Source organism: Vicia villosa, linkage group LG2 (assembly GCF_029867415.1).
Source record: "Vicia villosa cultivar HV-30 ecotype Madison, WI linkage group LG2, Vvil1.0, whole genome shotgun sequence".
Classification (NCBI taxonomy): Eukaryota; Viridiplantae; Streptophyta; class Magnoliopsida; order Fabales; family Fabaceae; genus Vicia; species Vicia villosa.
The window spans coordinates 1,725,813-1,738,852 of NC_081181.1; positions in this window are offsets into that span (position 1 = coordinate 1,725,813).

Sequence of the window (13,040 nt, forward strand, 5' to 3'; positions counted from 1 at the left end):
GTGAATCTCTTTTAAGGGCTACAATTATATTTTTATTGAAAATATATATATATATATAGATATTACTATTATATTATAAATACTATTAGTATTAATATAATTATAATTAGTAATTAATATTGTAATTATTATTACTATTATTAAAATTAATTAATGAAAGTGAAAAAGAAAATTAAACAATGAAAGAAAAAAGTGAGAAAATAAAAGACTAAAAAAAGTAATGATTATTATTGGTCAAAGTAGTCGCGACAGCTTGTTCTAATGGTCGCGAGTGTGGAAAAATGACGGTTCTTTGGTAACTGTCGCAATTATGTTACTCAACATGCCTAAATATCTACGACAGTTGGCTCTAACTGTCGTGATAACTGTCACAATATAAGAATGAGGACAGTTTTATGGGAACTGTCGCAACTCATGTGTCGTAAAACTATTTTTTTCTTGTAGTGAATATAGACCAAGAGAAACTGGAGAAACTAGCAGCAACCAAGTCCCATACCAGGGAGCAAAGTCAAACAAACCTCCGGTGGAACGTGCATTGTTCGAAGCTGAAAAGCTCTTGGATGAAGAAGATAAGATGCGGTCAAATTCCTGGAACGAAGAGGACAGAATGACAAATGATTTTGATTCTGATGGAGTCTCGTCTATAAATTTAAATTGCAATGTTGTGTCCGTACTCCCTCACGAGTTTAACCAGGAAACTGAGGTAGAAGACTGCGAGGAGGCTGATATCGAAGAAATGGCAAAACACAGACCTGTGTGTTACTATGTGCTAAATAATGGTGCAGTCGAAGAGCAGAATGCTTTCTTCGAGAGGCCTGACGAGGGTATGAGAAATCATTTGAAACCACTCTATATTAGGGCTAAGATTGAGAATGTTGGCATCAATAAAGTCCTAGTTGATGGGGGAGCAGCAGTAAATTTGATGCCCCAGTATATGATAAAGAGAATTGGCATGTTCGATACGGACATAAGACCACATAACATGGTCCTGTCTAACTATGAGGGTAAGATAGGACAAACACTGGGAGTTGTTCAAGTCAATTTGACAGTAGGCTCAGTTACCAGACCCACTATGTTCATGGTTATACCAGCAAAAGCAAACTATAACCTGTTGCTCGGAAGGGAATGGATTCATGGGGTAGCAGCTGTACCCTCAACAATGCATCAAAGGGTGACAATCTGGAGAGAAGATGGCATAGTAGAAAACATCGAAGGTGATCAGAGTTACTATATGGCTGAAGTTAACCAGGTAAATAAATCCAACTTCGATAGGAATCTGGCAAATATAGGACCTTGTCATACTGCAGAAGAGATGTACACCCCAAATAAGAATGCATTGTATTATCTTACTTTGCACCCAAACGGATTCCAATGGGATAGAGAGATCATGGATGGTCCAACGGATACAGCACCTTTAGAAGATCATGCAGCAATACGGCCAACAGGCTGGGACGATGACATTAATCATGTCTGAGTCTTCATTCTTCGAAAAGATTTCGGCCTACGTGGCCGAGAACAAACAGAAGGCGGCTCTCGAGGCCGAATTAGCAGATGTAAAGGTAGATACCATCCAAATCAAAGAAGAGATAGCAGAATTGGAGGTGCATACAGATTTCGAACACTCCAAAGATACGATCCTAGACGAAGAGATTATGGACGAAGGATCAAACCAAAGATTAGATGCAATATACGACGAAGAACCTTTAGGGTTCGAAAAAGACCCAATGGCTTCTAATATAAAGATGTTAGCCCAAGATCCACTCGAAGAAGTAAACCTCGGAGACAGGGATCAAAAAAGGATAACATATATCAGCGCGAAATTAGAGCCAGAACTAAAAGCAACGGTCATCAAAATGCTGAAAGAAAATAGAGATTGCTTTGCTTGGGATTATGATGAGATGCCTGGTCTAGGAAGGGATCTAGTCGAATTGAAGCTTCCAATAAAAGAAGGGAAGAAACCTGTGAAGCAAACTCCTAGAAGATTCGCGCCAGAGATCCATTCGAAGATTAAAGCAGAGGTCGAAAGGCTTTTACGTTGCAAGTTTATCCAAACTACAAGGTATGTCGAATGGATTGCCAATATAGTACCTGTAATTAAAAAGAATGGCTCTTTACGAGTATGCATAGACTTTCGTGATCTTAATGCAGCCACTCCTAAAGACGAATATCCCATGCCTGTAGCAGAAATGCTGGTAGACTCAGCCGCAGGTTTTGAGTATCTAAGTATGTTGGATGGATACTCAGGATATAATCAGATCTTTATTGCAGAAGATGATGTATCCAAGACAGCGTTTCGTTGCCCAGGGGCAATAGGCACTTACGAATGGGTTGTAATGCCTTTTGGTTTAAAAAATGCTGGGGCAACTTACCAAAGAGCAATGAACTCTATATTCCATGACTTTATAGAAACATTCATGCAAGTATATATAGACGATATTGTGGTAAAATCTACTTCGGGAATGAGTCATCTCGATCATTTAAGCCAATCATTCGAAAGAATGAGGAAACATGGGTTGAAGATGAACCCCCTTAAATGTGCTTTCTTTGTACAAGCAGGAGATTTCTTGGGTTTCGTAGTCCATAAAAAGGGAATAGAAATCAACCAGAACAAGACAAAAGCCATCATGGAAACCAAATCTCCATCCACGAAGAAAGAGTTACAATCACTGTTGGGAAAGATAAATTTTTTAAGAAGATTTATCTCTAACTTGAGTGGACGCACGCAAGCCTTCTCGCCTTTACTACGGCTTAAGCAAGGAAAGTTCGAATGGCGTGCTGAACATCAAGAAGCTTTCGATCAGATAAAGCAATACTTGACTTGTCCACCAATCTTATCTCCCCCAAACGGGAAGAAACACATGCGCCTGTACATTTCAGCATCAGACAAAACAATAGGCAGCATGCTGGCACAAGAAGATGAAAATGGCATCGAAAGAGCCATTTACTACTTAAGTAGAGTACTCAATGATGCAGAGACTAGATATACTGCTATAGAAAAACTCTGCCTTTGTTTGTATTTCTCTTGTATTAAACTTAAGTATTATATAAAGCCAGTCGATGTTTACGTTTCGTCTCATTGTGATGTTATTAAGCATATGTTATCCAAGCCAATATTACATAGTCGAATTGGCAAGTGGGCTTTAGCCCTAACGGAATATTCGCTAATATTCCAACCTCTCAAGGCAATGAAAGGCCAAATTGTGTCAGACTTCATTGTCGATCACGCAGTGGTTGAGAATCATCAGCATTACGTGGACCTAAAACCTTGGAAGTTGTACTTCGATGGGTCGACACATAGAGAAGGTTCTGGAGTTGGAGTGTTGATAATTTCTCCTGATGGAATTCCAACAAAGCTCAAGTACAAACTCGAAGGACCATTATGCTCCAACAATGAAGCTGAGTACGAAGCGTTAATCGCCAGACTTGAGGCTTTGTTAGAACTGGGGGCAACCAGAGTCGAAATTAAAGGAGACTCCGAATTGGTCATCAAACAATTAACAAAAGAATACAAGTGCATCAAAGAGAATCTAATCATGTACTTTGTCATTGCAAATAGGCTACTCAAGAAATTCGAATATGTAGAATTGAAACACGTATCAAGGGTGAATAACCAAGAAGCGAACGACTTGGCACAGTTGGCTTCAGGATACAAAGTATCGAAAGAAAAATTGGAAGAATTGATCGAAGTAAGAGGAAGAGCAATGTCTACTAAACTTTCTCCGAGCGATCTAGAGAATTCACAATTGGGTTATGCCAACAAAGAAGAGTTCGAAGTCCTAAATATTGACTCTTTGGCAGACACGGATTGGAGGAGCCCAATAATCAACTATTTGAAGAATCCTTCGACGGAGACAGATAGAAAAATCAAGTATAGAGCCTTGTCATATTTTCTAATGGGGAATGAATTGTTCAAGAAAACTCCTGAAGGGGTATTGCTGAAATGCTTGGGTGAAGCAGAAGCATACTTGGCTCTATCAAACGTACACAGTGGGGCATGTGGTGCACATCAAGCAGGACATAAGATGAAATGGCTTTTGTTTCGTTATGGGATGTATTGGCCTTCAATGTTGAAAGATTGCATAGAATTTGCCAAGGGGTGCCAAGAATGCCAAGAACACGCAGGTATACAACATGCTCCAGCAAATGAACTCAGTACAATAGTGAAACCTTGGCCTTTCAGAGGATGGGCTTTAGATTTAATTGGAGAAATTCACCCCAAATCATCCAGAGGTCAAAGGTACATTTTGGTAGGAATAGACTATTTCACAAAATGGGTCGAAGCAATACCATTGGCAAATGTGGACCAAGAAGCGGTGATTGAGTTTATTCAAAAATATATTATATATAGGTTCGGAATCCCAGAAAGCATAACAACTGATCAGGGATCAGTCTTCACTGGACGAAAAATGCAGGACTTTGCCAAGGAAATAGGATTCAAGTTGCTAACATCCACACCTTATTATGCTCAAGCAAATGGACAAGTCGAAGCAGCAAATAAAATTATAATTGGTCTTATTAAGAAGCATGTGGGGAAGAAACCCAAGAATTGGCATAAGACTTTGGATCAAGCACTTTGGGCTTGTCGAACATCTCCAAAAGAAGCTACAAATACAACTCCTTTCCAGTTGACGTTTGGACATGATGCGGTACTACCAATCGAAATATGTTTGCAGTCAGTAAGAATACAAAGACAAGCAGACATTTCTCCCAACGTTTACTGGGAGTTAATGATGAATGAGTTGGTAGATCTAGACGAAGACAGGCTTCGAGCATTGGAAATGATTAAAAGACAGAAAGAAAGGGTATCCAGAGCATACAATAAAAAGGTGAAAGGTAAAACTTTTGTTAATAATGATTTAGTCTGGAAAGTTATTTTACCTATAGACCGAAAAAATCAGGCGCTTGGTAAATGGTCCCCACATTGGGAAGGACCTTTTCGAATCTTAAAAACATTTTCGAACAATGCTTATGAAATCGAAGAATTAGCAGAAGATCGTAGGATCTTAAGAGTAAATGGGAAGTATTTGAAGAAATATAAGCCAAGCATGTTCGAAGTTAAGATTGCAAAAACGTAGACACTTGAGGTGTCACGAAAAGCCAAAATGGTTAGCCATGTGTCAAAACACATGAGCCATATTGATCAAAATGGCTTTACATGCAGAATAACAGACTTAAAAAGGAAAAGTCTAAAGAAATTTCAAAATATTTGTCATTCATAACTTGGGTTTGCATGCATTACAAAAGATCCAAACAGGATCTGAAAGTACAACAAAAAAAAAAGAAAGCATAAAAACCCTAAGATAAAGGAAAAAGGAAAGTTGTTAGTTAATCCTTTGGTTTAAACCCTCCAAGGACAACACGGGTGAAGCTTCAGCTTCGAACATGTCGATGGCTCCGCCCTCACGCATGCGTCTCACTACACCCTTCCTTTGAAAGATGAAAGTAAGAAGTCTTCCGTATGGGAGGCAAGTCACGTTCCTCTGCCGTTCAGTACCAATAGAGACAGCTTTCACGAGACCTTTGAATATCATCAAAGGAATGTTGATCTTCTTCCCTCGAAGACCACAGAAGATGAACTCCAAATCTTCAACCAAGATGTCGTTTTCGTTGATCCTCCGAGGCTGGAAGTTGCCCACGAGCATCTGATGCCAGATCCTAACAACTCTGGCACTAAAAGGATCATTGTCCATGACGGACCTCAGCATGAGATGCGTGGTCATGTTAAAACCATCGTCATCAAAGCGTTCCCCAGAGTTACTACACCTGATTAAGTGAGCAATGGTGGCAGGAGTAATACTGAAACGTGCATGCCGAATCTCAGAATCTATGGTGGTTCTACCTTCAGGATCTATGCGTACAGTAGCATTCATCCAAAACTCAGCCAACATGTTTGGATAAACAGCACCTTCCAAGACTTCCTCAAAGTAGAAGTCCAACTCCTGATTGACAAACAAAGTTTCAAGAGTGACAAAGTGGCGAAGGAGTTCATCCTCAGAAAGTCTGAACTCGCTCCGGATAAGGGTTTTGATTTCATTGAAAGAGAGGATTTCGGCCATTATGAAAAAAGAGAAGAAGGTTTTGGAGGAAGAAAAATGGTTTCTCTTTTCTGAGTTTAGGAAAGAAGAGAATGAGTGAATGAAGAAAATAAGGGTGATATTGGACCTTTATATAGAAAGGGAATACTAAAGGTTGGTTTAGTTTCTTAATAATTGATTAGACTGCAGTTGGTTTTTCCAAAGAGAGGAGTTATTACATCCGCCGTTTCCCGCCCTTGGAAGTTGAACAGCAATCATGAAACTGATTCACGCACGTCTTGAAATGACGTTTTGAAAAAGTAACGTTACTGTTTAGTCATGATTAGGGCTAAAGAAGTAGAAACGTCAAGTCCAAAGGCTAAGAGGTCGCGAAGAGTATTCGGAGTTTACATGTTGCATTAATGAAGAGTACTGTGGAGGATCTGAAAATATATTTTGACAAGAGATTGAAAAGATTTGCTAAGAAATAGTGCTGATAAATATTATATTTAAACGAAGGGAGAAGTTAAGCATATAAATAAGTGCTTTTACAAAACATATGAGGTTTCGATTACAAATAAGAACGCAACAGATAATAAGGTTCGAAGCAGCTAGTTGAAACCCTCAGGGAGGTTATTCTTGATCTTTGAATATTGTGACTCCCAAGAAGTCATGCGGAGTTCAATCACCGATCGTTGTTTTTTCAACCTTTCGATCTCAGGAATCAATTTTTGAGCAGCCTCGAAATGTGTGATCCCTGATTGTACTATTTCGACCAACTCCTTTTGGTTGGATTGTTGGATGGTTGCCTGGCTGCGTTCAGCTTCCTTGATTTTCTCCTCAAGTGCCTTTATCTCTTGTTTCCAGATCTTGATATTTTTTGCATGATCATCAAAGGCCTTCTGGTCTTCTGATTGCTTAAGTTTGAGGACCTCGCCTCGTTGGGTTGCATCTACTGCAGAATTCCATGAAGAATCACGGGAGGCCATTGCTTCAGATAACTCTCTTTCGATACTTCGTTTTCGAAGGATATCAGCTTGAAGTTGCTCAACCAGAGAGCCTAACAGAACAAGTACGTCTGAGACTGTTGTGGAGACTTGAAGTAAATCTACTTTTTTCAAAAGTTGATTTAAACCATGACTCTTAAGAGGATCCCGAATGAGGAGATCCACAAGATTGACATCGAAGAACCGCTCTTTGATTTGTCGAAGCAGGCTAGAAGTGTCTTCTTGGTTGCCAGACCCCACAGTCGCAACTGGAATAGCGTCAGGACTTGGAGACGAAGAAGTATCCACATTCATGATAATCTTCAAGAAACTAAGAGGATCAGCATGCTTTAATTGTTTTAGCTCCGAAGGCGTAGGGGCAGGCATTGAAGTGGTCCCAGGATCAGCTTTTGTGTCAAGAGTCGAAGCTTCTTGAAAGTTTTGCTTTTCTAGTTTGGAAGTTTCCTCCATAGCATCTGATTCAGACACAGTGTCGTCACTATGATGAGGATGCAGATTCACACTGTCACTACCTGAGAGGGCGTGATCTTCGCCTTCCAAACTTTTGTCTTGATGAGTAGCTGGAGACTCATCAGTAGAATGACTTTCTTCAACGGGTTCATCGGGCAGCATAGTGTTGATGGGCTGAGCATCTTCGACCACGGGTGAAAGAGCAGGAGCTTTGTCTCGAGAAGTATCTGTGTCAGATAAAGCAGAGTTAGTCATAAGAATAAACCTGTAACAAGTTTGTCAACGAAGCTAAAGATTATTATTACCATAGAGTTTGGGAACATCAATGGTAAGACCAGGATCTTTGAAACCTGAAGTAGCAGTGCCAGCATCATCCTGCAATAACAAGGTAAAAAAGTTAATCCCATTATTTAGATAAAGTCACAAGTTAATATGCGAAAAAACCTGAAAGACCTTGGTTTGGATATTATCTGGACTTGAATTGTGACTTTCGACAACAAGTATGTTGCTAGTTGTTTTCAAAGGGGAATCTTCAGAGGACGCTTTATCAGTAGGAGAAGCAGTTTTGGAGGGACTTGCTCCCTTTCCCTTTTTCGAAGGAGTAGCAGATTTTTGTCTTTTCCTAAGTCCTTGTCTAGTGCGAGGAGGAGATTTATCCTCATCATCTGAAGCAGCGGACGAAGAAACTTTCCGTTTCGGACCAGTTGGGGGCTTCGAACTCTGAAAAGACAGATGATAAGCAAAGGGACTATTGATTACAGATTATATAAGATTAAGAACGCAAAAGGTGCGTACCGTAGGCTTTTTATCAGGATTGAGAGAGCCACTTTCACTGGGTTTGTCGCTTTGGGATGTCCCAGGATTCTTTTGGGCAGGAGTCTCTTTGATCTTCCTCCTATGAGCAACAGCTGTAGTCGAAACTGAAATTAGTATACCAGCCAAAAAGGAAAAGTCAGTCGAAAAGATTGTCTGAATCCAAACCTTCAGGTATTGGAGTCAAGACACGAACGTGTTCGAGATCTATATGGAGATGTCCTTTGAAAGTATCCAAGGTATGCTTAGTCGGAACCACCCGTTCAGCGCGTTTTTTACTACTGTTTTGAAGATCTTTTAAAACGTTGCCACACACAAACCAATCTGGAAAAGGGGGGCTCAAAGCCACACCAAAATCCGCGCTTGGCAGTGGAGGAAATTTTGGAGGATTAAGTTTGAAAGCCACTTCATAACGTAGTTCTGGTCGAACATACGAGGGCAATTTCAACTCATCCAGTTTGGCGGAAAACTTTTCGCGCAAAGTGATTGCAGCCTCATGAACGGTCCGACTAAGATCATCAGGCCTATAGATAGTTTCAAAAAATTTTTGGAAAGCTTGTATTTCTTTAATATGAGTTGTAGTACCTTTACGAAAAGTCTCCTGCACATCAGCAAAAGCTGCAGTTAGTTCCTGCGTCAAACTATCAGCATCAAAGATTTGAGAAGTATAATAATTCGTCCACCATTGATGGAAGTCTGGTGTACAGTAAAAGGAAGGTTCGAAAGGAATAGGGGAAAGGTTGGTGACGCCAGCATATCTGTTAACTTTTGTTTCACATTCTTCTTCTGACAAGTATAAGGTGTGGAAGCACATATGACTCCTTTTCTCATATAAGCATTTTGGTTTTATTTGGACCAATCCAAACTGTCGTGAAACCAAATTTGGTTGATAGCACACAAGAATGCATTGCCCTTTCGATGGTCGAAGACGGTGGAGGAACAACCTTGGAGTCAGAAAAGATTCCCAAATTTCCATAAGCTCAGTTTGTTGATCCTGAGATGTTGGTGGGAATTTCTGAGTAAACCATTCAGGACCCTTGGTTCTATGTACAAACGGAGCCGTAGACGGATCGAATTGACGACGCTGGGCAAACATCATCATATGCGCTAAGAAGTATTCTTGAAGTTTCCCAGGCTCTTCTTTTGGAGTCAGGTAAGCCAACCTAGTTCCTTCAATAGTTCGATTCCTGATTTTGTCATTTTCCTCCTTGACTTTCCCTCGAAACGGAAGATGAGCTTCGAACGTAGCATTTAGCCACAGTTGCAAAAGCCAGAAAGGTCCAGCATAAAGTAAGGTACCAGATTGGTAATTCTTGGTAAGGTTTGCAGCTTCGCTAAGGTTTTCATAAAGAAATCCCAGAAGTAGTTGGCCAAGATTGAGCTTTTTTCCATTATGCAATTGATTAGCCATGCAAAGATATCTCTTTGCAACTTGTATGGATCTTGAGCAGAAAGCACATCGCGAAAGCCATAGCGCCAAGAAGGCAATATGTTCGTCATCAGAGACTTCTTCGTTCGCGGTAACATGATGTTGTTGGATAAACGCAGTATAAGTAACTGTCGAATTATTAAAGCCAATTGTGTCATCATCCATCTCAGTGGGATCGAAGTCTTCCCCAGTTGGTCGAAGTCCTGTAATCGCAGCTACATCGAAGAGAGTAGGGGTGACCATTCCACATGGGAGGTGGAAAGTGTTGTGGGAAGCATCCCAGAAATGGACCGCTGCTACTAGCATGGGTTGGTTATATGTTAAGCCTGTTTTTGATAGTTGGATCAAATCGTAGATTCCTAACGATTTCCAGTCAGATTCTTTCTTTTTCTCTACTTTTTCTAACCAGGCAAAGTACAAGTCAGGATCTTTGGCTAAAGGGAGTGACCTAAACACTTTCACAAAGTTGGTCATATAATTTAACCTAATTTTTGGCAAAGCCAAAGGGGCTACGGTTGAAGTTTCTTCAACATTAGCAGATTCTCCTGAAGGAGAGCAACCCTCTTCATTTGTGTTAGCTTTGCTCACTAATGGCCTAGTCTTATAATAAGCAGGGAAGAACCTACTTAGGGTTTGGTTATCTTCACCCGGCAATGGACCCATAAAAGCAAAAGATTTTCCAGAAAGTTCAAAGGGTATGATTACCTGGGAAGCGTAGATAGCGCGAACTTCTTCAACGTTAGGGTTTGGAATGTGTTCGTGTTCACCAGACCGTGTGGTGGATTGGAGCTTTAGAGCAGGTTGAAGAACATTGGAAGATGAAGCCATCGGACGAGTTTTGAGAAATTCAGATTTGAAAAGTTTGAAGATGTTGGTTCCTTTGTTTGATGAAGAAGACGGAGAAATAGGAATGAGAAGTTGTAAAAAGAATGCAAGTCCAAAGTATTTAAAGGTTTAACGGAAATCCTTTTTAAATCTTTTGGGTAAAACCCAAAGGACACGTGGCGAATGATGATTTAATCCAATGGCGGTCGAAAGATTCAGCCTTACTCCTAGTATATAGGAGTAATGATCAGGAAGTAAGGTCAAGGACGTGGGAATGTAAGTTATGAGAAGACATTTTGAGAATGACAAGACGTTTCGGAAACAGAGATTATCAATGATTATGACGTTTAGTCAGTAGTCTTGGAACTATCAAAAATTTAATAAGAGACGAAATCTTATGATGGCAAAAAACGCCTATTTCTGTTGATCTTCGAAACAGGCATTTATTGGGGGCAATTTGTTAGCTGAAGATTTCGTTGAACAAATATATGTGCTTCGAAGGAGTGTATGATCGAAGGCAAGGTGGTTACTGATGACCATCTCTGAGAAATATAAAATGGCTACTGATGGCCATGTTTCGATAACAAGAAACGTCTAAGTTTTTTATGAAGGTGATGGCTACTGAAAGCTATTGGAAGGACATATCCTCGAAGACTTAGACAAAATTTATAAATTTGCTTAAGTATTATTATTTAGCGTGTTTGTTAGTAAGTGTTTATTAACATACTGCCACGCGTCGAAGATGGACTCAGGCGGGAAGATTTGAAATTCGAAGATAGTTGCGTAACTGCTTATTCACAGATGCCATCGCTGGAAGTTCTTATGAGAAACGTGGCAGCGGATTAGCGTAGGGCCGTTATGGTCGAAACTAGTATAAATAGGAGTTTTTTATGATAGAATTCCGTGTGTTCATTTTGTACAAATCACTCACATATTTACTCAAGTATCAAGCGTTAACGAGAACGAGTTCGCTGAGAAAATGTACGTATGACACCACCATCTTAATACATGAGTATTATCTTTTATTGCTTTTCGTTTTCGAATATCTTTAAATTCTTGCATTCTATTTACTTCTTGTCATTTACATTACTGTATCTTTACTTTCATGTTATTTACTTTCATGTTAATTACTTTCATGTTATTTACTTTCATGTTATTTACTTTCATGTTATTTACTTTCATGTTATTTACTTTCATGTTATTTACTTTCAAGATCTTTAACAGTTTTATGTTTTAAGATTCTTTACATTTAAACAGAATTGCATGTTACGTTATCTGCGTTGTTTACATTTTAAAGTCATAATCACATATAATCAAGTCATCACTAAAAGTGTATGTTTTCAATCGAATAACATTTGTCGAAGACAACGAATCATGAACATGGTTCTAAAGAATATTGATAACAATCTAATTGACTATGTGTCCTAGGATCAATCTAGTCGATCCTGCGAGTAACCAAATCATATTTATTATAGTTTGGAGGACTAGCGGTTGTTTACCGGAAATCACCGTAAACAAGAAAATGGCTGTTTCGAAGATTGGCTGTTTCGAAGATTTGCTGTTTCAAATCATCTTTAGAAACATGGCCATCAGCTGACGATGAAAAATCAAAATTGTCTAGCGAATGGTTTGGATTGTGAGCACACATCGATTCATTATAACTTTTGGTATTCATATCGGTAAATTCAGAGGAGGATGAAGAGAAAAGGACAAAATATTTTTTGATATCTTTGATTAAATGAAAGTAAAAAATAAAACACATAAGAGAGAGAAAGGGAGTATTGATGTCAAAATACGTGTTCTCCCTCCCTCAATTTATAGGGTTTAATTATTCAATTTTTAAGTTTTTTTCCATATTATGCACATTTAATTCATTCTTAAATTTGAAAATTATATTTACTAAAATATTTAGTATATTTTTTATATTACTATAAGTATTAATATTATAACTTATATATTTATTTGATATATACAAATTACATACTTATTAAGACAAATATAATAAGTTTTCAAATATAATAAGACAATATATACTATAATTACAATTAAAAAAAAAGGAAAGACGGGGAAATATATATTGTGTTATTAAGTGTGAAATTTTCAATATATATTGTCTTAAGAAGTTAAATAATAATATATGGTAAAGGTGGAATTAGGAATAACTGTATAAAATTTAAACTTTCCTTTTAACTAAAAATTAAAAACTCTATAAATTCATTTTTACCAAAAAAACGAGAAGGGTCCGACTTTACATTTGATATAAATTGTCGTATTATATATATATATATATATATATATATATATATATATATATATATATATATATATATATATATATATATATATATATATATATATATATATATATATATGGAAAAGATGGAATAGGAATAACTGTATAAAATTTAAATCTTCTTTTTAACTGAAAATTAAAAACTCTTTATAAATTCAATTTTACCAAAAAAAACGAGAAGGGTCCGTCTTTAGACTAATTTTTAGATA